The sequence below is a fragment of the Phyllostomus hastatus genome, unplaced genomic scaffold (assembly GCF_019186645.2).
Source record: "Phyllostomus hastatus isolate PE091 unplaced genomic scaffold, TTU_PhHast_1.1 phas_scaffold_78, whole genome shotgun sequence".
NCBI lineage: Eukaryota > Metazoa > Chordata > Mammalia > Chiroptera > Phyllostomidae > Phyllostomus > Phyllostomus hastatus.
In genome coordinates, this window is record NW_025334041.1 from 90,985,641 (window position 1) to 91,013,637 (window position 27,997).

At 36.9% G+C, this 27,997-nt stretch overlaps 1 protein-coding gene across 3 annotated transcripts in view; it reads left to right on the forward strand.

Annotated features, from left to right (window-relative positions):
• The window catches only part of SERTAD2 (SERTA domain containing 2), a 129,984-nt gene that overhangs the window by 70,220 nt on the left and 31,767 nt on the right, over positions 1 to 27,997 (forward strand). Inside the window, exon 1 of one of the 3 annotated variants that reach the window (XM_045827486.1) lies at positions 12,868 to 12,884. The exons of the other annotated variants lie outside the window; for them this stretch is intronic. The gene's annotated coding sequence lies outside the window, so the exon portion shown is untranslated. Of the gene's footprint in view, positions 1 to 12,867; positions 12,885 to 27,997 lie in introns of those variants that run through there. 3 annotated transcript variants of the gene reach the window in all.

Below are 27,997 nucleotides of genomic sequence, written 5' to 3' on the forward strand. Positions count from 1 at the left end.
GTATTGTCTCAGAGTGGATGGCATTAGTAATTTCTTTGTTTTTGTTTTTGTTTTTAAGTATCTGTATTAGCCAGTTCCCAAATATTTCAAATGGTAAACATAGAGAAACTACCCCCCAGCCCCTCCATCCTGTAAAGGGTACAGGGGTATTGTTGTAAGTATGGAATTGCCACAATTGTTCTCCAATTCTCATATTTTTAAGCCAACTGACATCATAGCTAGTGTTGCCATGATGATTCTTTAGCCTTGAATGTTCTTTCCCATTTCTCAACCTGGGCAAACTCTTATTTAAGACTCAGTTCTGTTACAAAATAAATTGTATTACAAATGAAAAGCATGATCCATAAAAGGAAGACTTGAACAATTAGATCATCAAAGTTAAGTTTAAGTTTGTTCTTTGAAAGATTGTATTGAAAAGATGAAAAGACAAGTTCCAGACTTGGAGAAAATATTTGCAAACCATATGCTGAGAAAGGGCTAGCATCTAGAACAGCGATTTTCACCTGTTGTGCTACAATTTTTTTTTAAACATGCAATACTTATTTAGTCAGGGGCACTGACCTCTTTTCTTTTATTGTCAAATTTTAAAAAATGACAACAACCAACACATCAATAGCCATTTGGTACGAATGAATCAAAATTATACCTATTTTTTTGTCAGATCAGCAAAAAATATTTCCTGGTGTGCTGAAGAATTTTAGTAATTGATTTACGTGTGACATGAGATAGAAAAGGTTGAAAGCTGATGATCTAGAATATATAAAGAACTCTCAAAACTAAACAATAAAAATCCAATTAAAAATGGGCAAAAGACATGAAAGAGACATTTCACCAAAGAGGATATACAGATGGCAAAAACCTGTTTGACATCATTAGATTAGGGAAATGCAAATTAAAGGCACAATGGGATATACACGTACCTCTCAGAATGGCTAAATAAAAAAATAATGGTGACACCAAATGCTGATGAGGATGCTGAGAAACTGGGTCATAGATAGATACATTGCTGGTAGGAATGTAAAATGTTGCAGACACTTTGCAAAACAGCTTAGCAGATTCTTTAAAAACTAAACATGGCACTACCACACAACCCAGCAATTGCATGTCTGAATGTTTACCCCAGAAAAACAAAAGCTTAAGTTCATATAAAAACCTGTATACAAATGTTTATAGCAGCTTTATTCATAGTATCCCCAAACTGGAAACAACACAGATCCTTCAATGAAGGAATGGTGAAATTATGGAATGTTCAGCACCAGTCAGCAACAAAAAGGAACTGAATATATGCCATAACCTGGATGAATTATGCTGAGTGAAAAAAAACAGTCCCAAAAAGTTGCATACTACATGATTCCAAGTACAGAACATGCTTGAAGTGACAAAATTATAGAAATTGAGAAGAGATTAATGGCTTCTAGGGGTTAAGGAAGGGGAGGGGACTGGGAGGGAAGTGGGTATGGCTGTAAAAAAGGCAACACAAGGGATCTGTATGGTGACAGGAGAGTTCTGTATCTTGACTATATCAATGTCAATAACTTGTGCTATACAGTAGTTTTGTAAAACATTACCCTTGGAGGATATTGAGAAAGGGTGTATGATATCTCTCAGTATTGTTTTTGACAACTGCATGTAAAAAACAATTATCTGAAAATGAAAAGTTTTAAAAATTGTAAACTCCTTGGAACTCTGTTGTACTGTGAACTTCGTGAGGGAAGGGGTATCTGTATTTTACCTGCAGCTAGTACAGTGCCTGACTCATAGAAGATGCTTTAAAAATGTTTAAAAATTTTGTGAGTTGCCATAAGAGAGGTGCTGCACATATGAATATAACCCCATTAGCCACTTGTAACTGAAAATATATCCCAAAATGAAGGGTATTTTTCTGCTGACCAATTCATTTAAAAACTATCTATTGAGCATCTACCTTATTATACACATTCTGCTAAGTGCTGGAAATAAAACAGCAAACAAAATCAGAGGGGAAAGTCCCCTGCTTTTCATGGCACTTACAGTTTAACTGACACAGAAGACAATAAATGTAATGCATAAATTATACAATTAATGTTAGGAGGTAAGTTCTATGGAAAAATAATTTTAAGCAGTGTTTAGGGGCTGAGGATATGGAAAAGGCTGCAGGAGTGAGTGGGTTGTAATTTGCAATTTTAAACAGGGTTTAAAAACTCTGTTTTTAAAGTCTTGAAGGAAGTAGGAGAAAACTCGTAGGTATGTGGAAGAAGAGAGCTCCAGGCAGAAGGAATACCCAGTGTAAAGGCTTTGAGGTGGAAAGTGTCTAGCATGTTCAAGGACTAGCAAGGATGTGAAGACAGTATTGGTGAAGAGTAGTGAAGCAGTTAGAAAGTAAACGAGAGTCCAGAACTTGTAGAGCCTTCTAGAGTGTGATAAAGTCTTTGGGTCCTGCTTTGACTGAAATGGAGAGGCATTAGCGGATTGTGAGTGGAAGAGGGATATGACCTGACTTATTTTCAAAAGGGTTACTCTGGCTGCTGTATTGAGAATAGACAGTAGAAGAATGGGGTAAAAGCAAGGAAGCTTTTCCTTCAGAAGCTATTTCAGTACTCCAGGCAAGAAGTGATGGTGATTCAGATTGAGGTGGTAGCAGGAGAGTCATGAGAAGTGATCGTTTGTCTTTAGAGTTTAAAGACAGAAACAACAGGATTTGCTGCCAGATTGGATGTTGGGTATGAAGGAAAGAGGAATACTGATGACTCCAAGGCTATGGAGTAAGGACTTGAACAAACAAATGGTGTTGCCATCAACCGAGATGGAAAAAGAAACTGCAGGGGTAAGTTGAGAGGCTCATGTTGAGTTGGAGACATCTGTGTGGAGATGTTGAGTAGGCAGTTGGGTGTTCCAGTGTGGAGTTCAGAGGGGAGGCATACAGACTGGAGATAAAAATTTGCAAGCTGTCAACATTTATATTATATTTAAAGCTGTGAAACTAGATGACATCTCCAAGGGGGGAGTAGATATGGTGAAGAAGCCCGAAGACTGAGCCCCAGAGACCCTTTAGAGGTCAGGGAGAGGGCGAGGAGCCAATGAGAGAGGCTGAGAAGGTATGGCCAGTGAGAGAAGAAGAAAGCCTAGAGTGTAGCATCATGGAAGCAAAATGAACAGTGTCTCTGGGAGGAAGAGGGAGGATCAGCTGATCAACTTTGTAGATCAGGTAAGGTAAGGACTGAGATTGACCATTGAATTTAGCAATGTGGAGGGAACTGATGACCTCCATACAGCACAGAGGAAGAATATGAATTATTAAACTACCGTATTTTTCATACTATAAGACACACCGGACCATAAGACACACCTAGGTTTTAGAGGAGGAAAATAGAAAAAAAAAATTTTGAAGCAAAAACTGTGGTAAAATATTTAATAACCTGTGACTCCACGCCACCACCGCCCCCCGCCCCCCAGCAAGCCAGGCACAGTGCATTTGGACTGTAAGATGCACCCCCATTTCCTCCCAAATTTGGGGGGTGCATCTTGTAGTCCGAAAAATATGGTAATCTATGACTCATTACAAGGACAAAATTAAGCTTTAGAAGATTTATTTTAAAAAGCTACTCTTCGGTTCCTCAAAAAGTTCTAGATATGATCTAGCAATTCCACTTCTAGGTCTGTACCCAAAATAATTGAAAGCAGGAACTCAAACAGATACTTGTATGCTAGTGTTCATAGCAGCATTTTTCACAGTAGCTAAAAGGCAGAAACAATCTGAATGTCCATCAACAGATGAATGGATAAAGAAAATGTAGTGTGTATATATATATAAAATAGGGTATTACTCATTTTTTAGAGATGTAATTTTAATACATGCTGCAACATAGATAAACCTGGAAAACATATAAATGAAATAAGACAGACACAAAAGACAAATATTGTATGACTCTGCCTGTATAAAGCACCTAAAAAATTGAATTTGTAAACACAGAATGTAGAATAGAGGTTATCAGAGGCTGTGGGCAGGAAAGAATGAAGATTTATTGTTTAATGGATACAGAGTTTCTGTTTGGGATGATGAAAAAGTTCTGGAAATGGATAGTGGTGATGGTTGTACAACAATATAAAGGTACTTAATGCCACTGAACTGTGTACTCTAAAAAGGTTGGAATAGTAAATGTAAATTCCACAATAAAAAAGTATAGAATGCAGGTAACACTGCCTAAAGTGAAATTGATGATATATGTATGTGAATATATACATAATACATATATATAAATAAAATCAACAAATGAGCAAAAAAAGCTTTTTTTCACTTATTTCTGATCTAACAACTAAGTTTGCTTTAGGCATCATCTATGGCTTGGCTTTATTTGTAGATTCTTTAGAACATGTTTGTTACATTCCTTTCTTAATGGTTCAAACCTTAGCCATTATAGTGAAAAAAAATCCTCTTATGAAGGTCATTATCATCAGAAGGGCAGGAAAAGAGTCATTTGTTAAGAGTAATCCCAACTAATTATGATTTTTGCAAAAAGAGCTCGTCTTTAAAAAAATCAATCATCTATCTATTCTCTGTCTTTCCCCCTCCCTCCCTTCTCTCCCTCTCTCCCCTTCCCCACATTCAGAAAAATCTTTCTCATATAACAGTCCTTTAAAATAATGTTTCTTGAATGCACATGTAAATAATTTTCCTGCTAAAGCCAGCATTTTTGATAATTTAGCAGAGCTGATATGGAGAAAACCTGTGACTACTGGAAGGTTTTGTGGCACAACATATTTAATAACCGTGACAACTCAAGAATTTTAAGCAGACTTGCCTCCTTGTCTGGGATCTGTCGGCACCAGTGTGTCTCTACTGGCAAGCCCTTAAATGTACTATTTCAGCCAAAACTGTGCTAATGACAGTCTACCAAATTTTAGCAGGATATTTTTAAAACTTGATATTCTCACAATTAAAAAAAAGCAAAACTTTCCCCCATTGCTTTCAAAAGCTGCCACTCTAAAATATGCGGCAAAAAAAAAAGGTCTAAAATTGCTTTACAGCCTTGATGAAACAAAGACTGGTGTGTTGGTGTTGCTGCAGGGCGCTCTGCGCTCTTTTGTATGATTTCAGAGGTGAATTTAGATGGCTGGAAGATAGATGGCTGCCAGATGCAGTTTGACATAGATTCAGGCAGCTGCTCCTGGGCTAGGTTTCATTAGCGGTAAGTGCGCCAGCAGAAGCAGCAGAGCGAGGCCCCAAATGCCAAAATGACAGTGAGAACAGTGGAACAATACAATATTCACTAAGTGATTTTAATCTCAGAGATTAAATGTCACCCAATCAGTTTGCAGGTTTTAAAAATCAACTGGTAGGAAGCCATTAGAGGGTCCAGGTCTTTGTCTATTGGGGAGGGAAAGTTTTACTTAAAAAATTTTTTTAAAGATTTTATTTATTTATTTTTTGAGAGAGGAGAAGGAAGGGAGAAATAAAGGGAGAAAAACATCTATGTGAGAGAGAAACATTGGATTGATCGATTGCCTTTCATATGTGTCCCAACAGGGGACCAAACCTACAACCCAGGCAGGTGCCCTGATGGGACTCAAACCAGCGATCTTTCACTTTGCGGGATGATGCCCAACCAACTGAGCCACACCAGTTAGGGCTAAATAATTTTTTAAATTAGTTTTAAAGCAAACAAAAAGTGTCATAAGCCCATTTTGGTAATCTACAACTAAAACATGTCAACCTCCTCAACATACACACCACAATAAAAAAAATGTATTCATTATTGCAAACAGGCAAATATTCCTCAGTAATCTTGTTGATTTGTTTATCTATCTTAAAGTGAAAGTCTTGAGTGAGCTTCCCAGGCCTCTTCCACCTTTAAGGGCTCCTCCCCCACCACTACCATACCCATTATTCTTTGTAGAAAGACCAAGATCTCAAAACAAAAATTTGCTTTTGAGACTTTATGATCTGCAAAGCTAGCAGTGAATATGTACCCAACTACATAATTGTGAATTTAAAAAATTTTAGTAAAGAGTTTTTTACTCTATTTGTGGTGTTGTAAGTAATTATGAAACTGACTCCAGAACTCCCCATACTTGACTTCACCTCACGTGTTTTCTTGGCTGAGAAAGGGAACCTTTATTTAGTATATTATTTAAACTTGCTAAACTTATCTTTGCTTTTCTGAAAGAGTGTTATGATCTAATCCATCAGTGATGTAACCATTTTCTATGGGGTAATTTTTTAAATTAAAATTAACACAAATAATTGATTGGACATGCACATATTTGAAAACTGTAAATCTAACAACCTCTACTTTTCTTATTTAGTCTTAGGAAGATAATGCACCACTTACAATAGTTCTGAGGCATTACTATGTATTTCTCTTTGTTCTCCAAATGTGTGTGTGCTAAGCTCTCTAAAAGCAATGGGAGTTGTATATGTGCTCAGAGAAAAAGAGTTGTTATTGTGTCCTATTATTTTTAGTATTTTGTTTAGTAATAATATTGCAATGCTACCTTTTTTTTAGTCTTCAGAATGGTTAAAGATTTAGGGAAAATTGCTAATTGGGTTACAGACTCTATATGTTCAGGAACATATTATAATGTTAATTAATGGCTATATGATATCCTACCGAGTTTATATGTATTCTGCATGCATGTTCTCTGAAAGTTTAATTTCCTTGGGACAAAGCTGCCCATCTGTAAACTTATATTTGAATTAAAGAGAATAACACCTTAGGTGACATGGTTTTACTTCATCTAAATGTTTGGTTGTTGTTTCATAGCAATCAAAGCTTTGCCTCTCACCCCCTTCCCTCTATTTTTCCTTACTTCTTTTGGTCTAGCACTAACAATTTGATCTAAATATTGAGACTTTTTTGTTTTGTTGTACATAACACTTACCAGGGCTACACTTACAAACCTCTTTGATAAGGGGTGAGCATTGGATTAATGAAGAGTCTGTTTGGTTCAGCACACCCAGTTTTGGTGAACCTAACTAGATTCAGATTGCATTTCTCATGAACAACTTTAAAAGCCTACCTAACCTTTCTGAATCTTTCACTCTGGAAGAAGAAAATGAGGCAACATATATAGCACATTTAGCATAGCACTTGGCACAAGGGATCATTCTGTAGTTTTAAATTCTATATTTCTTTCCTTTACCTTAAGCAAATATTCTCTGGAAAATTTTTCATTTAACTTTGTGAGAAAAGTTAATAGGTGTAGAAAACATATTGGGATCTGTAGATAAAAGTACTCTATGAATAAGTCCAAGATGTCATTATGGTTATTATTATTAATTACCAATCCATATAAATACTTCAATTGTTAATCACTTGACATTTTAATTATTTTTCCCCACAATGAATCATAAATCTTAGCTGCAGTTTCTTACCACTTAACGGCAAATTCCATTAATATAGCTCTATATTTATGCTGTATTTCTTCCACTGATCCCTCATTCTGGTTTTTTGGTTTGTTTTTGTGTTATTCCAGTGGTAAAATACATATAGCATTTAACATCTCAACCATTTTTAAGTGTATAGTTTAGTGATGTTAAATACATTCACACTGTTGTGAAGCTCTCACTACCACCCATCATCGTAATCCTTTTAGTCTTGTAAAACTGAAACTCTGCTGTTAAACAATAACTCCCTATTCTCCCTTGCCACCAACCCCTGGTGGCCACCATTCTACTTTCTTTCTTTAGGGTTTTGACTACTCTAAGTACTTTATATAATTGGAATCATACAGTATTTGTCTTTTTGTGATTGCCTTATTTCACTTAGCATAATGTTCTCATCCATGGATGAGGTTCATCCATGTTGTAGCATATTGCAGAATTTCCGTTATTTTTAAGGATGAATAATATTTCATTGTATGTATGTATGTGTATGTGCTTATTCGTTCATCTGTTGATAGACACTGGGTTACTTTCACATTTTAGCTACTGTGAATAATGCCACTATGAATGTGGGTGTGCAGATGTCTCTTTGAGGCCCTGCTTTCAATTTGGGGTAGGGAGATACATTCCCAGATGAGGAACTTCCATACTGTTTTCCACAGTGGCTATACCATTTTATATTCCCACTAACAGAGCACAAGGGTTCCAATATATCCACATCCTTGCCAGCACTTGTTTGCTGTTGTTTTGTTATTAGCCATCCTAGCAGGTGTGAGAAAGTATCTCATTGTAGTTTTGATTTGGATTACCCTAATGATAAGTGATGTCGAGCATCTTTTTATATGCTTATTGATTTTACTTATATCTTCTTTGAAGTAATGCTTGTTCAAGTCCTTTGCCTATTTTTTGATTCAGGTTTTATGTTTCTGTTGTTGAGTTGTAGGAGTTCTCTCTATATTGTGCATATTAATCCTTTATCACATGTATGATTTGCAAACATTTTCTTTGTTGAAGGTATCTTTTTTAAAAAAGATTTTATTTATTTATTTTTAGAGAGGGAAGGGAGGGAGAAAGAGAAAGAGAGAAACATCAATGTGCGGTTGCTGGGGGCTGTGGCCTGCAACCCAGGCATGTGCCCTGACTGGGAATCGAACCTGCGATGCTTTGGTTCGCAGCCCGCGCTCAATCCCCTGAGCTACGCCAGCCATGGCTGAAGATATCTTTAGATGCATAAAATCTTAAACTGTTCATAAAGTTCAGTTTTCCTATTTTTTCTTTTGTTACCTGTACTATTGGTGTTATATCCAAGAAATCAATGCCAAATCCAATGTTATGAAGCTTTTGTCCTATATTTTTATCTCAGAATTTTATTATTTTAGGCTTACATTTAGACCCTTAATCTATGTCAAGTTCTTTTGTATGTGGTGTTAGGTAAGGGTCCAGCTTCATTCTTTTGCATGTGGATAGCCCGTTTTCCTGGCACCATTTATTGAGTAGTCTGTTCTTTCCCCATTGAAAGGTTTTGGCACTCTTCAAAAATCATTTGAGCATATATGCAAAGATTTATTTCTGTTCTCTCTATTCCATTGGTATATATGTCTGTCTTTATGCCAGTACCACACTATTTTGATTACTGTAGCTCTGTAGTATGTTTTCAAATCAGGAAGTATATAAGTCAGTTTTGCTTTTCTTTTTCAAGATTACATTGGCTATTCAGAGTCCCTTGTGATTCCATATGAATTTTAGGATGGTTTTTCTCTTTCTGCAAAAAAAAAAAAATTATTGTGATTTTGATAAGGATTGCATTGATTCTGTAGATCACTTTGAGTAATATTGACACTAACAATATTAAATCTGGGGAGGTATTTTCATTTATTTATGCCCTCTTGAATTTTTGTCAGCAATGCTTTATAGTTTCCATTGTGCAAGTATTTCACCTTCTTGATTAATTCCTAAGTTTTTATTCTTTTTGAAGCTATTGTAAATGGAATTACTTTTGAAATTTTTTTCAGATTATGCATTGTTCGTATATAGAAATGCAACTGATTTAAAGTCATTAACAACAAGAAGGGACTTACTTCTGCCATTGTAGTATTTGTTTTCTATGTGACTTAAAGCATTTTTGTCCCTCATATCCAGTATTAACTGTCTTTTTTTGTACTGAGTTGATTTTTCATAGGGAAATGTTTAAATTCCCTTCTCATTTCTTTTTGTGTATATTGTATAGCTATTTTCTTTGTGGTTACCATAGTGATTACATTTAACCTCCTAAAGTTATAACACTCTAATTTGAATGTATACCACCCTAACTTCAATAACATACAAAAATTCTGCTCCTTTATAGCTCCGTCTCAACTCCTTTTGTTGTTGATGTCACAAAATTACATTTTTATACATTGTGTGCCCCAAAACATAAATTAGTAATGTTTTAAAATACATTAGTCTCTTAAATCATAGAGAAAACAAGATTTGGAGTTACAAACCAAAATTGCAATCATACCAGCTTTTGTACCAATAATTGTTTTTTCTTTAAATCTTAAATTATGTAGAAAACAAAAAGTGCAGTTAAAAATGTTTTTATAATAATATTAGCTTTTAAAAAAGATTTTATTTATTTTTAGAGAGGGGGAAGGGAGGGAAGAAGAGAGGGAAAGAAACATCCTTGTGAGAGAGAAACATCAATCAGTTGCCTCTTGTATGTACTCCAACTGGGGACCGAACCCACAACCCATGTGCCCTGACCCAGAATCAAACCAGTGCCCTTTCTACTTGCAGACCAGTACTCAATCCACTGAACCACACCAGCCAGGGCAAAAGTTCTTATTTTTTTTTAAATAATATGTCTCATTGCAGGGCTCTCTTTGAGTTCATATTACATGGAGTTTGTTGAGCTTCTTGGATGTTTGTGTCTTTCACAAAATATGTAGACTTTTCATCCATTAATTTTTAAAATATTCTCAATGCTCCTTTCTCTCTCTCTTGTTCTTGGACTCCCATGATTGGTATATTGGTTCACTTGTCCCACACAGGTCCCATAGGCTCTGTTTGCTTTTCTTCAATTGTTTCCCTTTCTCTTCCTCAGACTTGATAATTTCCATTGTCCAGTCTTCAAGTTTGCCAGTTCTTTCTTCTGTTCAAATATGCCATTGAATTTAGTGAATTTTTAATTTTAGTTATTATACTTTTCAGCTCCAGAACCTTTTTTTGCTTTCTTTCAAGGTTTTCTCTCTTTGTTGATATTTCCATTTTGTTCAAACCTCAAGTCTCAGTCTGTTGCATCTTTATTAGGTGTTTTTCAAGGACTATTTCTATAGATTTTTTTTTCTTTGAATGGGTCATGCTTAACTTTTGTATGCCTCATGAATTTTTGTTGTTGTTGAACACTGGACATTTGAATCTAATAATGTGTTAGCTTTAGAAATCAGATTCTCCCCCTTTCTCAGGGTTGTTGATTTTTGAGTTGCTTTTGGTTTATTGATTGCTGTAGTCTGTCTCTATGTCTCAGTCTGAGCTGTATGCTTAAGGCCTTCTCAGGTCTTTTCTGAACCTTTCTCTGAGTGTGCATGGTCACTTTCTTATTTTCTCTGTCTATTGCAGTTAGTTTTTAATGTCCTAGTTTTTGATGTCTGGTTCCCAGAAGAGGGGAAAGTATAAAATGAATTTCAGGGGATGGTACTGACCCTTTAAATCACCTGGAAGACACTTCAGGTGGAAGGGAAGGGTCTTGCTCTAAGAGCATGTGCACAGTTAGGGGTAGATGATGAGCAGCTGCTATTGTATTAAGAGCTGAAATTTACTGAAATTTACTGCAATTTACCATAGAAGTCTCCCCATGCCAATTTGCAAGCCTTTGAAAGACTCTACAGTTCCGAAACAGTTATATCAGGCAAATTCTGCCAGTGTAATTGTTTTCTAGGTGGAGAGACAGATTCCTGGTGCTTTCTACTCTGCCATCTACCCAGAATCTTCTCTCACTCATTCTGTTTTAAGGGAACCCTGATTTAATTTGGGTAACTCTGAGCTAAGCTAAAATACTTGGTATTCCTATAGATGAGGTGGCTACATTCCAGCTTAGTTCTGGCCTGTGAAATGTCCCTGGGGAAGATATCTGTTCTTGAATAAAAGGGAAAGCCTCATGAAAACAGGGTTTTTGACTTTGCTCTTACATGGCATATGGATGAAATAGCTGGTGGAGAGCAGCCTTCTTATGACCCTGAGTACTGTGAGGATGGTGGAACAGTTACCTTTCAGCCAACTTTCTTTGCAGTCCTGGATGACCTAATTTCAGACTTCTCATTTGTGAGAAAAAAAATAAAAAATAGTCATTCAGCCACTGTTAGTGTGTCTTTACTCAACAGCCAAATGTAAATCCTGATATACAATTTAAGCCCATAATCCATCAACCGGGGCAGAAACATGGGCAAATAGAGGTATTTGTATCTGTGATGAGCACCAATGTTTTTCACAGCTTTCTATTGTACATTTTTATGCACATTGTCCATTTCTTTGGGTTCACTTGCCAAGCATTACTAACATTTTTTAGGGGGGGAAAAGTATTATAGCCCAGTTATATTGGTGAAAGTAGGAAGAGGCATTCAGATTATTCCTGTTAATTATATTTTAAAATTGTTGAAGACAGTAGTCGATCCTTCCTAGTCTTTATTGTAACTTATTATATATACATTTTCCCATCAGAATATAGTTAAAGCAAAGAGGCAAGAAAGAAGGGATCACAAATAATTTAAGAATCCAAATGTCAGACACTCTCAGTTATTTGTGAGAAAATATTTTCTTAAGCTTAGACTAGAGTATGTAGAACAGTTAGTAAATCTTTGTTGGTCAAAGAAAAAACATGGGGTTGGCTTTATATTGAATTGTAAGGACAGAAGTGCATTTGGGGTTCTAGTCAGATGGTGAAATTTATTCACTAAAAACGTCTTTTTCCTGTACTTCAGTCTGACCTAATGCCTTAAGTGAATGGAGTGCCATCTAATCTCTAGTGTGCTGTAATGTGTACCCCAAACCCTTATGTAAGATGCAGTACAGGTGGCAACAATGGCGAGGCCTGCTGGGGCTGTCATTTTCAGAGATTGTGCTAACTCCTTTACATACATCATCTCATTTAACCCTCGTGATAACACTGTGCCTCGGGTCCTGGTTCCATCCACTTGTTGCAGCTGAGGGAATTGAAGCTTAAGCAAGTTGCCTAAGGTCAGATAGCTAGCACATGGTCAAGCTGGAACTTGAAACCCTGTCCTAGGAATGTCTGACACCAAAGTTAGTGTTCTTAGGCATATCAGAAAATGTTGACTGTAGTTTGCTTAATCACGTTCAATAATTTCAAAATACTCTATTTTGTACTTTGGTTCCTATGCAAAGAGCTCAAAGGTAATGGTAAAAAATGGCCTAACTCATAATGAATACTTTTTCACTGTTAATGTAGAAAAGATGACTTCTGACTAAGGGTGCCTTTATATAATCCTTTTTTATTTACTTTGTTTTCACAGCATGTACCCTTCCTCAGGTGCGAGGGTGGGTCGGAGGTGGATGAATACGCTTTGCTGGAGGCATGCGCGGTGCGTGGTGGGGTCAGAGGGGTGAGCGCCTGCATTACGCAGAGTGCAGCTCCACATCTGATGGAGACGTCACTGAGCTGTCCAGTTGGCAGCCTTGGTGAATCATTGCATTTTCGGCTCTGGATGTGTCATCAGTGTATGTGGGTTGAAATTGCCCAGAAACATAGTAGAGTCCACTAGAAGTGTAAATAAAAGAAAAATACACCAGTGGGATAACTGTACCATTTTATATAGCAACCAAGTACTTGTGAAATCAGTACATTTTGAGCTTTCCATTTTTAGAGTTAATGATTTTGTTTACTTGCTTTTATCTTAATAGTTTTTATTTACTTAAGTGTTTAAGATTCAGTCATAAATTTCACTCTGAGCTAAAGCTCTTTATATTGATAGAAGCTTAGCCTGTGTATGGGCATATTAAAAAGAAAAAGATATGATATATTTTAGAAGTTGTATTGAAATTTTTCTGATTCATGTTGTTAGGCGAGTAGATAGATAGATGCGTGGATATTAGATAGATCACCATACCAAAGGGTCCCATCTGAGTTTGTTTTTAGAAATGTATTTTGGCAAACAGTCTTCACTAGATGGTTAAATGAAGTCTGATGTTTACAATAATGTAAATTTGAAAATGAAAACTGGATATTGAACCTGGGATTTACTGCTTAGTTATTGTGACATCCTGAAAGAGTTTTCTCTGAGCCTCAGTTCAAGTGTGAAACAGAATAGTAGTAGCTGATTCTTGGGGTTTAGGGAGTGTGGAACAAATAAAATTATGATTTCAATTTGCTTTACAATGTGTAACTAGGTAATTATATAGACTTAAAGGTGTGCTATTATCATTGTTATACTCCACAGCTAGCAGATGGACTGATTTAACACCACCCTTCACCCATGAAGGTGACAATGTCAGTTCCAATCTCTCAAGCAACACAGATTTATTGAGCTCTTATGGTGTGTGAGGACTTCCTTCACACCAGCAAATCATATGCACACATTTACAACAGTTAGAGTTCACGCAGTGAGATGTTACTTATATAGCATAACAGGCATTCTGTACATGTACATGTTAAAGATATTTGAATTTTTTAAGCACCCAAACTTTTTAAATGTAAACTTATTCCATAAAAATCTTTACCTATGTCACGATCGTCATTGTTGGTATTACATTTTCCCCACAGAGAGCGTTGAGCATAATGTTCCCTTCCCTTCGTGATTTGGGGTTGTTTGGATCGCTCAGGCATTCCGTTGGCACACAGACTCTTCCGGCAGGGCCAGTGAGGGGCGTGGTGCTGTTTGCCCCTGCTTTCAGTGATCTCGGGTCACTACATTTTTTGGATTCTTATTCCAACATTTTTTAATCACTCCCCCTTTTCTAGTTGTTAGGGCTTTTTTTTCCCCTAGTATCATGTGCTTGCCTCTTTTTATCCATTCTCCCCTCTAATTTCCATTTACAATTTTTGGTTTGGGGCAAAAAAATAAAATCACCTTTAAGATAAACACTCAGGGAATATATGGTGTCTTGTGCGAGGTTTGGTGAATGGGCTTTGTGATTTCTTCTTTTTTCTCCAGGATTTATTTCTGTTTGCTCTTTTAGTTCCAAGTAACTGGATGAATTGTTTTGCTTAACACCAGCATTTACTATCTGCATTATTTGCCTCTAATAATAACCAGTGATAATTAAATATCTCATTACCAACTGTAAAACACTTCCATATACACTGTCTCCCTTGATCCTCACATGATCATAAGAGATAGGCAGGACATTTGTTATTTTTATATTTTACAGATAAGAAAACTGATGCATAGTGGGAGGTTAGTCAGTGGATTTTAGCCAGGGGTTGCAGCTGAATCACCCAGGGAGGCTTGCTCACCCGTACGTGCCTGGTGTCTCTACCTGGATATCCCAATTCCATAGTTCTGAGTAGGACCCAGGTATATATATTTTGGAAAAAGATCCCAAACAACACTAAGGTGCATAGCTTTTCCCTGACCCTTTTTCCCATCCTCCACGTCCCTATCCCTGTTCCCACTGAAAACCACTGGGTTAAATTTTTACTACCAGTGATTTTGTTAAGATGCTTTCACTTGCAGGTCACAGAAAAACCTATAGTAGCTTAAATCCTTGATTATTACTGATCCTGTAATCAACTGTTGTGGTGGTCAGAATAGTGCCCTCCTCCCATGTTACTTTATGAGGTAAAAGAGACTTTACAAGTGTCATTAAATTAAGGATTTTGAGATGGGGAGGTTATCCTGAATTATCATGGGCTCCATGTAGTTACAAGGGTGCTTATAAGAAGGAGGCAAGAAGGTCAACAGCAGAAGGAAATGGAATGACAGAGCAGGGGTTGGAATGATATATTTTAAAGATAAAAGAAGGGGCTACAAGCCAAAGAGTGCAGGTGTCCTCTAGAAGCTGGAAAAGACAAGGAAACACATTCTTCCTTGAAGCCTCCAGAAGGAATGCAGCCCCGTCAACACAGTAATTTCAGACTTCTGACCTCTAAAGCTGTAAGAGAAGTAACTGGTGTCATTCTAAACCACTGAATTTTTGGTAATGAGTTATAGCAGCAATCGGAAAGCAGTATATCTGGGAAATGTAAAATGCAGATTCTTAAGGCCCTCCCATGAGGATGTTTTAGCAGACTTGGTGAGGTCCAGGGATGTGGGGTTAAACTAGTCCCTAGATGATTCAGTGGCCTGTGGTTCTTGGAGCTCATCACCTATGGGTACAAATATACTCAAAAGACCATTTATTTTTTCCCCCCTTGGAAGTCTAGAGGAGGGTAGTCTGAGCATCAGCTGTTCTCATCAGCTCATTAGCTAAGTGATGTCATGGAGGGTCCACGCCCAACCCCAGCCTGTGCCCCCCCACCCTCAGCACGTTGGACTTCTGTCCTTAGCCTTCTTACATCATGCACACAGGGTAGCGAGCACAGCTCCTGCCACCACATCCTCTTCCTCACACTGCCAGGAAGGAGAAAGCCCCCCTGCTGCATGTCTGTGTCCTTCATTTTTGTCTCAAAACATTATCCTGGTCTCCTCCTCCTTGCAGGAAACCTTTGCATCCCCTCAAACCACATTTACCTCCAAGAGGATCCTTTAATGCCAGGTCCTTGTACCTTTTAAAATCACTTCATGTACCGACAATGGCACCGTTCACTTTGGAAAAAAATTCATTATCTTATTTAATCTTTGTAACACTGTGAGGTGGGTAATATTTCCTCTTTTTTACAGTTAAGATTCAGAGATTGAGAAGCATGCCCAGGATTTATAAAAGTGGAAAGCTCGTAAGTGGCAGATCTGCCTTAACTGTGAAGCTCAAGCTCTTAACCATTACACTGACCCAGGGCTTCTCAGTTATTTAATGTTAGTAGCACATTTTCAAAGAGTATTAGAATTTTTGACACACTTGAAGAGATTAAAAACTCACAGCAACACTAAACAAATCAATCATTACAACCCAATTGCCATCATTGAAGGGTTTTGAAAGAGGAGTGACGTGATCTTACTTTTCTTTAAAAAGCATCACTGGCCGCTGTCTTGAGAATACTCACAGAGGGGTCAAAAATATTGCAATAATCACTTGCCATCTGACTCAAGGCAAAAGCCAAAGTCATCACATCAGCTTATACGGCCCTCCACAACCTGCCCTGCCCCTTCACATACTCCCTCTCCTACTCTACCCTCACCCACCCCTCCCCTCCGAGGACATCTCGAGCCCTCAGGCGTGTTCCGTACCCAGGGCCTGCTTACATTTTGTGTTTCTTCTACCTTGAAAACTCTTCTGCTTGGCTTGAGTCCCGATGACCTCAGGTCTTTTCTCAAATGTCATCTTCTCAGTGAGACTTTGCCTAACCACCTCTTCAGGTTGCATCACACCCCACACAACACACCGGAGCACGCATTCCTCATCTTTCTTCCCTGTTTTATTTTCCCAAAAGTACTTAATTACTAATAAATTGTACAATTTACTAATTCTATTTTCTCTCTTTCCCCTCATTAGAACGTGAGTCAAGACAGTAGGGATTTTTGTACGTTTTGTTTGGTGCCACATTCCTAACTCCTAGAACCTAGGATGTAGTAGGTATTTAATAAATATATGTCAAATGAATTTTTTTACAGCTCTGATTAGTTCTACAGGGTAAATTCCTAGAAATGAAATGACCACACTACAGGATACAGACATTTTAAAAGGTTTTTTGTTACACATGACCAAACACTGCCTTCCCAATGTTGAATCCATTTACAGTTGACTCTTGAACAATGCAGGTCAAGACACACACACAGTAAAAAATCTACATAAGACCTTTGAGTCCCCCCAAACTTAACTGTTCACCAGAAGCCTTACAGATTATATAAACAGTTGATTGACACATAGTTTGTAAGTTCTATGTATTATGTATTATATCTCACAGTAAGGTAGAGAAAAATGCTAGTAGGAAAATCATAAGAGAAAATTCATTTCAGTAGTCTACATACTTATTGAAAAAATCTGCATATAAGTGGATCTGCACAGTTCAAACCCATGTCTTTTGAGGGTCAACTGTACACTCTCATCAGTCCATTGTGCCCTCTCATTGTTAGCAGGTTTAACATAGCTGTGACTAGCTTGGTCTGTGGCAATTATATTTCTTTTTCATTTATATTGCTTTGATTAGGTGAATTTGCATTTGCTTTTCCAGGCATTTCTTCCTTTGATGATCATTAGCTGCGTCCTTTGCCCATTTTTCTAATTTAGCTTCAGTGTTTTCTAATTTACTGGTAGTGTTTTTCTAATTGAGTCATAAGATGTCTTTAGGTTGTAAGATTGCTAAGTCTTTGTTGTCTGTATTGCATATATTTTTCCTAGTTTGTCATTTTTCTTTTAATTTTGCTATGTTGTTTTTTTTGTTTGTTTTTTTTAATTTTTTATTTTTTTATTTTTAGAGAGGGAAGGGAGGGAGAAAGAGAGAGAGAGAGAAACATCAATGTGCAGTTGCTGGGGGCCATAGCCTGCAACCCAGGCATGTACCCTGACTGGGAATCGAACCTGCGACACTTTGGTTCGCAGCCCGTGCTCAATCCACTGAGCTATGCCAGCCAGGGCGCTATGTTGTTTCTTAATATATAGTCTTTTATTTAGTATATTTCATTTTAACTTTGTGGTTCTTTTTTTTCTTTATGTTTGGAAAAGTCTTACCTGCCCCTAAGATCAATTATTCATCTATAATTTCTTTTAGTTATCTTACATTTTTAAAAATATATTTTATTTTGTAGTTAATCTCTAGTGTTTTATCATATTGTGTGAGGCAAGAATATAAAGTCCATTTTTCCCTTGAAAGAGCAAACTATTCCACACATCTGTCTTTTGGCATTCTAACAAGAATGCCATCTTAAGAATGTATTAAATCTTTATAATAAGGTGTACATCAACTTTTTCAGTGCAGTTACATTTATATTTTTCTTTTCTCAGAACCCAACTCCTAATTACTACAGTTTATTAATGTCTGCTTTTAAAATTTTTTTTTCTTCATATGTTGATCATTCTAAATAAATTTTAGAATCACTGTTAAGTTGAGGAATAGCTGTGGAGCTTACATCCCTAAAATAAAAATCACATCATGTCACTCCCCCATGGAAAATTGTTTAGTGCTTCCTTATCGCCCTCAGAACATAAAGGCTAGACCTCTTAATGTAGGATCCAAGGCCTTCCTCGATGTGCCCAGCCAAATTCTCTACTCTTATCTATTGCTACTCCTTGCCTGAATTTACACTTCAGATCTGTACCTATATCCTGTGCTATTTCTCTCCTCCCTGTCTCTGCTGTTTCATCTGCTTTTGATGCCTGGACTAACTCCCATTTGCCCTAAGATCCATTTCCACTTCCCTGACACTTTTGCACTAGCCAGGCTATGTGTATGTCCATTGTCAACCTGTTGACAATATGCCTCTGTCACTGGTAACCTGTTGCATCAGCGATGCAATGATGAGTTAGTCTCTCCTGTGTATGTCTAGTAGTTGGAGTGCTACTTGTCACACAGTAGGTGGTATAGATGGATTAGTGAATATCCACAACTGGAAGAAGGGAGATGGATTGTAATAATCAAAGTGAAAGATGTTTACAGTGTTGACTAGGTCTGTGATGGGAAAAGTGGAGAGGAAGAGATATATTTAAAAACATTTAACAAAGACAATTGACAGGACTTTATGTCTGGTTAAATGTGAGAGAAAGGGGGAGAGAAGATACTTTGAATCTCAGATTTCCAGCTCAGACATCAAGGGTACCTTGTGGTGCCTTAACCACATTTAGGCATTCAGGAGGAGGGGCAGATTTAAGGAGGTATGATTATGACAATTTTAGATGTGCTGTGAATTGGGGATGCCTTTATGATGCCCAGTGGAGATGTCTAATATGCATGGGATAGATATGGGCTAATTATATACTTTTATTGTTCAAACCAGGACCCTTCTGAGATGGAAACCGAATGCTATTATTAATTATGCCCAGACAAGCATAAACTAGAAATGACCCTGACAAACTGAAATATATGGTCTCTCTCGATATAAAGGTCAGATATGAAGCTTAAAGAGAAAGGTTTGTAATGTGGTTAATGATTTGTGAATCATTAGCATACAGATGCCCTGAGAGTGGTTGAGTTGCCTAGGGAGAGTTTATAGGATAAAAAGAAAAGGAGGAAAAACAAAACCATAAAGAATACAGGCATTTAGATAGTAATTATCACTTGGCAAAATTTTTTTCAGAACAGTTGTGTCTCCAGAATTTCCTGAAGATTGTGATACCAACCACCCCTACCCCCTACTCACCTCCATAACACTCTCCTGGTCCCAAATCGCAACCTAAGGTGATTTTTTTTAAAGTTTAGAACTACGGGTTTATAGGATGGATGGAGGAAGAGGAGCCAGCAAAAACAAAAACAAAACAAAAAACTGTAAGTGGCCAAAGAGATAAGAACCAGAAGGCTATATAGTTCAGCCAAAGTTACTGAAAGAAATGGTTGGAGATGGTCAGTAATGTCAATGTCAAATGGTACAGAGAGGCTCAGTAACATAAGGAACAGAGAAGTGTCAATTGGCCTTGACATTTAGTGGGCACAGATGCTCTTTTCTGGGGTGGTCAATATAGTTGTCCAGCAGAAGCCAGAGGTAGAAGGAAGAACTAACACTGTTGAGGGTAAAGACAGGAGTAGCCACCAGCATTCCTGCAAAATTGAGATGAGGGAAGACTGTTTTATGTCTTAAACAGAAGACAGAAAACATTGAGTCTGTAATTTATTTATTGCAGGAAGGAGCCAGTAGAGAAGGCAAGGCTGAGTGTATAGGAGAGGGAAGAAATACCAGGCTGCAGTCACATTCAGACTATTTTTGTCAGGCCCATTTTCTTGTCACGAGTACCTATTCTGTACTATAGTTGAATGCCACCAATTCATTTTAGTTGGAATCACTTTGACTTTGAAAACCATCATTCAGATGTCTTTTCTATTTGGTTAGCTTGGAGTCTAGATTTTTCTTCCTCTTTTTTACTACAGACTCAAGATGGGAGCCTTTGAGTGAATATAAATTTACCTTCTGGTTGCATTGATTTGTTGAAATGTCACTGGTAAAGTGAATGAAGGGTGTTAATAACCCTTCAATCTAGATTTATGGGTTGATATGATATATCCTTGTTGATAGATTTAGAAATATATACTGCAGATGAACATGTTCCTATGGAATACATATGTGTGTTTACGTGATATTGTATGTATTAGAAGGAAAAATGAGTTGTAAACTGTGAATCGATTTTTTTTTCTCCTGAGATACTCCATTAAGAAAAAAAATGTTAAGTTTTGGAATAGAAACTGTTCCCTTTTCTGATCTGCTACTTCATGGTAAAAAAATTAGTAGTAAGATTAACTTCCTTGGAAAGAAGAAGGCAAGGACACCCTCAAAAGGAAAAGAGAGGTTTAATTGCTCTGCAAAGTCCCAAACATGCTCTGAAAAATAAAGATTTCAGCCTTAATGTGCGGGGAACAAAAGGCCGTTGTGAACTGTGTACAAGAGTTGGTGAGAGTTTGTATTCTGCCCCTTTTTTCTGTGGGAGTTATTTCCTGTTGTTGACTAGCGTTCTTTATTTAGAACCACCTAGCTTCAGAATGCCTGCTAGCGCAGAAAAGTGTGTATTTAAAACATAGGCTTATTTCAAGACGATCTCTGAAAAAAGTCACACTACCCATGCACTGAGACGACATCATGTTCTTAAAGGCAGAGAGAGTAAAGAAGGTTGTGGACTTTATTTCTACGATCTCCATATCAAAGGACATAAAATAAGAAACAACCAAAATGCATTTGGGATAGCAGCCACTGGTCACCTGAACACCAAGTGAAACACATTTCAAAGGAAAAGTGTGTTTCTATTGTTTTTTAAAAATCAACAAGATTTCACTTTTTAGTGCTAAATGCATTATTTGGCATATTAATAAGTAACAAGAAGCCTTCCATATTTTGTGAGGATGGTTTTATCCTTTCTAGCAAGATAGAAGTTAGCCTGGCAGGTGAGAACTATGCTCCAGGCACAGGCTTCAAACCAGTTATTCTCTTATACTTGCCCTATCAACTGGCTCCCTATTAAGAACTTTTGGTTAATCTGCATTATTATTGAATTTTATAGTCTATTATTAGGAGAGAGAGAACAATACATGAAAATGAGTGAAAGGAATAAGTTATTACTGAAATAATGGGAAATAAATGCATGAAATACAAACATTATAAAATGCTTTATTAATAAATATTAGAAATTGTAGGAACAATCTTGTGAAATTCAACTTCACAGAAACTATAAGGAAAAAAGAAAAAAACTTTTTTTAACCTGATGGTATCTAAAACAATAAATTCAAATTGTGTATTATAACATATTTGTTTTTCATGTTATTTTTAATTTGATATATATATTATTTTATTAAATACCTACTTCATTATCTACTATGCTGGGCATAGACATGCAGATTATATCAACTGTTTATGCAGCATGAACACATCTGGGTTCAAACCTCAGCTTCTTTTTTTTCAGTCAGAAAATGATTTTATTTCAGTTTTACACTTGAATGATAGTTTGGCTGAGTATGGAATTTGAAGTTGCAAGTTATTTTCCCACAGCCTTTTACATATGTGGTGTTGTCTTCCTGAATCTGGTGTTGCTGATAAGAAGTCTGATACTAATCTTGTTTTCATTATTTTATAGATAATACAGCCACCCTCGACTCTTGGAGCTTGCAGCTTTTTTTTTTATCCTAGATATACTGAAATTTCACTGCAATGTGTCCAAGTACAGGGAGCTGAGGCATCATATACTTCATTATCACTATTGGCCCATGTGACATCCCTCTCTAGTTTTCTTTTTATTTTTTAATATATTTTATTAATTATGCTATTCCATTAATTATGCCATTCACCCCCACCTTAATTCCCTGCTATGTTGCACACCCCCTGCTACCTGCACTCCTCTCCCCCTTGGTTCATGTCCATGGGTTGTACATATAAATTCTTTGGCTTCTACATTCCCTATACTGTTCTTAACCTTCCCTGTCTATTTTGTACCTACCATTTATGCTTATTATTCCCTGTACCTTTTCCCCCATTCCGCTCCTCCTCTTCCCTACTGTTAACTCTCCATGTGATCTCCAATTCTGTGATTCCGTTCCTGTTCTAGTTGTTTGCTTAGTTCATTTTTGTTTTTGTTTTTTTTTTCTTTAGGTTCGGTTGTTGCTAGTTGTGAATTTGTTGTCATTTTACTGTTTATATTTTTGATCTTCTTCTTTTTCTTAGATAAGTCCCTTTAACACTTCATATAATAAGGGCTTGGTGATGATGAACTCCTTTAACTTGACCTTATCTGGGAAGCACTTTATCTGCCCTTCCATTCTACATGGTAGCTTTGCCGGATAGAGTAATCTTGGATGGTGGTCCTTGCCTTTCATGACTTTGAATACTTCTTTCCAGCCCCTTCTTGCCTATAAGATTTCTTTTGAGAAATCAGCTGATAGTCTTATGGGAACTCCCTTGTAGGTAACTATCTCCTTTTCTCTTACTGCTTTTAAGATTTTCTCCTCTTTAATCTTGGGTACTGTAATTATGATGTGCCTTGGTGTGTTCCTCCTTGGGTCCAATGTTTTTGGGACTCTGAGCTCCCTGGACTTCCTGGAAGTCTATTTTCTTTGTCAGATTGGGGAAGTTCTCCTTCATTATTTTTTCAAATAAGTTTTCCATTTCTTGCTCTTCCTCTTCTTCTTCTGGCACCCCTATAATTCAGATGTTGGAACATTTAAAGTTGTCCCTGAGGTTCCTAAGCCTTTCCTCATTATTTTGAATTCTTGTTTCTTCATTCTTTTCTGGTTGAATGTTTATTTCTTCCTTCTGCCCCAAGCCGTTGATTTGAGTCCTGGTTTCCTTCCCATCACTGTTGGTTCCCTGTGCATTTTCCTTTATTTCATTTTTCATAGCCTTCACTTTTTCCTCTATTTTGTGACCATACTCAACCAATTCTTGTGAGCATCCTGATTGCCAGTGTTTTGAACTGTGTATCTAATAGGTTGGTTATCTCTTTGTCACTTAGTTGTATTTTTTCTGGAGCTTTTCTTTCATTTGGACCTTTTTTTTTTAGTCTCCATGCACCTGTTAAGTAGTAAGGGGTGGAGCCTTACATATTTTGCAGGTCTTGGCAACCCATGATGCTGCGCTGAGATACTGTATGTGGGGTAGGGGTCCAACAGGAAACAGTGCCGCTTACTCAGCTCTCTGTGGCTTTCAGTCACTTCCCCAGCTACCCACAATCAAATTGGGCCCTTCTAGTGCTGATTTCCAGGTGGGTGGGTTTGTGTCCATTCTAGGATCCTGTGGGTCTCTCCAACTAACTCTCTTGTGAGGCTGGGGGTTTCTCCTGCTGCCACCTCAACCCCCATGGGTTTTTTTAGTCAGAGGTTTTGAGGCTTTATTTCCCCATGCTGGAACCCTGGGTTGTGAGGTCTGTCTCACTCCCCAGTTATTCCTCCCTGTTTATCCGCACACAGATGTGGGACCACCGACTTTGCCAGCCACCGCCACTCCAGGTCTGTCTTGCTGAGAGTCCTCTCCACCCAGCTGCCCATCTCCACCCCTCCTGGTGGTCTGGATGAATGTTTCTTCTTTAACTCCTTGGTTGTTGGATTTCCATGTAGTTTGATTTTCTGTCAGTTCTGGTTGTTTTTTGTTTTTAAATTTGTTGCTGTCCTTCTTTTGGTTGTGCCAGGGGGCACAGTATATGCCTCCATCTTGGCTGGAAGTATCTCTTCAAACCTCAGTTTTTTTTAGATTTTATAGATTTGATCTTGGGCAGAGCAGCAACTTTTTTTTTCTTTTTTATTGAATATAGTGAGGTGACATTGGGTAATAAAATTATATAGGTTTCAGGTGTATGATTGATTCTATAATACATCTTCTGTATATTGTATCATATGTTCACCACCCCAAGTCAAGTTTCCTTCCATCACCATTTATCTCCCCCCCATACCCTCTTCTTCCTCCCCCCACCCCCCTTTCCCTTTAGTGATCACCGTACTGTTGTCTGTGTCTATGAGGGGTTTTTTTGTACTTAATCCCTTCACCTTTTTCACCCAGCCCCCCAACCCCCCTCCCCTTTGACAGCGGTCAATCTGTATGAGTCTGTTTCTATTTTGTTTGTTGTTCATTATATTCCACATATGAGTGAAATCATATGGTACTTGCCTTTGTCCGGCTGGCTTATTTCACTTAGCATGATGTTCTCCAGGTCCATCCATGCTGTCACAATGGTTAAGATTTCCTTCTTTTTAATAGCTTAGTAGTATTCCATTGTGTAAATGTACCACAGCTTTTTCATCCACTCATCTATTAATGGGCACTTGGGCTGCTTCCAAATCTTGGCTACTGTAAATAAAGCTGCAATGAACATAGGGGTGCATATATTCTTTCGAATTAGTGTTTTGGGTTTCTTTGAATATATTCCCAGAAGTGAAATTGTTAGATCCTAAGGCAGTGTCATTTTTAATTTTTTGAGGTACCTCCATACTACTTTCTACAATGGCTGCACCAATTTGCATTCCCACCAACAATGCGTGAGGGTTTTCTTTTCTCTGTATCCTTGGCCAGTACTTCATTGATTTGTTGATGATAGCCATTCTGACAGGTGTGAGGTGTAACTCAATGTGGTTTTAATTTTCATTTCTCTGATGATTAGTAACATTGAGCATCTTTTCATATGTCTGTTGGACATCTGTGTGTCCTCTTTGGAGAATTGTCTATTCTGGTTCTTTGCCCATTTTTTAATTGGATTTTTTTTGGTGTTGAGTTTTATAAGTTCTTTATAAATTTTATATATTAACCCCTTATTGGATGTGTCATTGGCAAATATGTTCTCCCATTCAGTGGATTGTCTTTCATTTTGTTGATAGTGTCCTTTGCTGTGCAAAACTTTTTTAGTCGATGTTGTCTCGTTTGTTTATTTATTTATTTATTTTTTGCTTCTCCTGCCAGAACAGGTATGCTAGAAAAAAATATTGCTACAAGCAATGTCTCAAATCTTACTGCCTATGTTTTCTTCTAGGATTTTTATGGTTTTTAGTTCAATGTTCAAGTCTTTAATCCAGTTTGAGTTTATTCTTATGTATGGTATAAGAAGATGGTCTAGTTTCATTTATTTTTTGCATGTATCTGTCCAATTTTCCCAATACCATTTATTGAATAGACTGTCTTTACCCCATTGTGTATTTTTTGCCTTTGTCAAATACTAATTGACTATAAGGGCATGGGTTTATTTGTGGCTCTCCAGTCTGTTCCATTGATCTATGTGTCTGTTTTTATGCCAGCACCATGCTGTTTTGATTACTATGGCTTTGTAGTATAATTTGATATCAGGTAGTGTGATTCCTCCAGCTTTGTTCTTCTTTCTCAAGATTGCTAAGGCTATTCTGGGTCTTTTGTGGTTCCATATAAATTTTTGGAATATTTGTTCTAGTTCTGTGAAATATATGCCATTGGTATCTTGATAGGAATTATGTTGAATCTATAGATTGCTTTGGATAGTATGGACATTTTAATGATGTTAATTTTTCTTATCTATGAACACAGTATGTGGTCCCACTTATTTTTATCTTACTCAATTTCTTTCTTCAGTGTCTTATTATTTTCCATGTACAGGTGTTTTATATCCTTGGTTAAATTTATTCCTGTTTTTTTGGGGGGGAGGGTAGCACTTGTGAGTGAGATTATTTTCCCAATTTTCCTTTCTGATAGTTCATTATTGTCGTATAAAAACACAAATGATTCCTTGATATTTATTTTGTATCCTGCTACTTAGAATCTTTAGGGTTCTCTATATGCAATATCATGTCATCTGCAAATAATGATAGCTTTACTTCTTCCTTTCCAATTTGGATGCCTTTTATTTCTTCTTTCTGTCTGATTGCTGTGGCTAGGACTTCCAGTACTATGTTGAATAAGAGACGTGAAAGCAGACGTCTCTGTCCTTTTCCCAGTCTTAAGGAAAATGTTTGTAGTTTTTTCCCATTGAGTATGATGATGGCAGTGGGTTTGTCAGATATGGCCTTTCTTATTTTGAGATATGTTCCCTCTAATCCCACTTTGCCGAGAGTTTTAATCATAAATGGGTGCTAGACTTCATCAAATGCTTTTTCTGCATGTCAATATGATCATGTGGTTTTTATCCTTCATTTTATTTATGGGGTGTATCACATTGATTGATTTGGGGATGTTGTGCCAAGCTTGTATCCCTGGAAAAAAATCCCACTTGATCATGGTGTAGGATCTTTTTACTGTATTCCTGGATCTAGTTTGCTAATATTTTGTTGAGAATTTTAGCATCTATGTTCATCAGGGATATTGGCCTATAATTTTCTTTCCTTTCTTTGCAGTGTCTTTATCTGGTTTTGGAATTATAATAATGCTGGCTAGCCTCATAAAATGAAGTTGGGAGTCTTCCCTTCCCTTGAAGTTTTTGGAATGGTTTAGAAGGATCAGTGTTAGTTTTTCTTTGAATGTTTGGCAAAATTCACTTATGAAGCCAACCAGTTCAGGACCCTTGTGTGTTTGGAGTTTTTGATTACTGCTTCAGTTTCACTAGGTATTATCCGTCTATTCAGATTTTTAGATTCTTCCTGATTCAGTTTTGGAAGATTGAATATTTCTAGGAATTTATGCATTTCATCCATATTGTCCAGTTTGTTGCCATATAGTTGTTCATAATATTTTCTTACAATCCCTTGTATTTCTGTGTAGTTATTCATTACTTCTCCTCTTTTATTTCTTGTTTTTCATGTTTTCTAAAAAGAAATTAAACATTATAGATAAAATAGAAGCTACCTATGTGTCTCTGATTCCATTATCCTACTCTGTTTACCTGAGGTAACCACTTCCCTGAATTTTTTATCTCTAATATTCTCTATTCTATACCTGTATACATATTTGTAAACAATATGTAGCAACATTTTGCATGTTATAAAATATTTTATATAATGATATTATACAGTACATATTTTGTAGCTTGCTTTATTTTACTCACCATTATGTTTTTGAGATTTAACCATGTTGATACTATATGGTACCTTTAGTAGCTCAACCACAGTGGTTTTCAAATGTATCAATTTATTCTCATCTTCATAACCATTAAGATTGTTTCTAATTTTTAACTATTACAAGCAAAGCTGCCAAAATGTTCTTCTAGGTCTCCATAGGGAATAAAAAGAAGAGTTTCCAATAATTGTCTAACCACTATGCTATATATCTGAAACTAATATAAAATAATATTGAATGTCAACTGTAGTTGAAAAATAAAATTTAAAAAATAAAGGTTTCTCTAAATTCTAGACTTAACCCTTCTCATCCAGAGTTCCTCTAGAGAATTAAATCCCCAAACCTTAAAGCTTCCGTTGTACGGAATGAATTAACTAACCTCTGTCCTGTAAGTCTAGAATGGTTCAAGTGTTGGGCTGGGAGCTGGATGACTGATACTTGCTCCAGTTGTGCAAGTCTCTTTCTAACTCTTGAGTTCAGT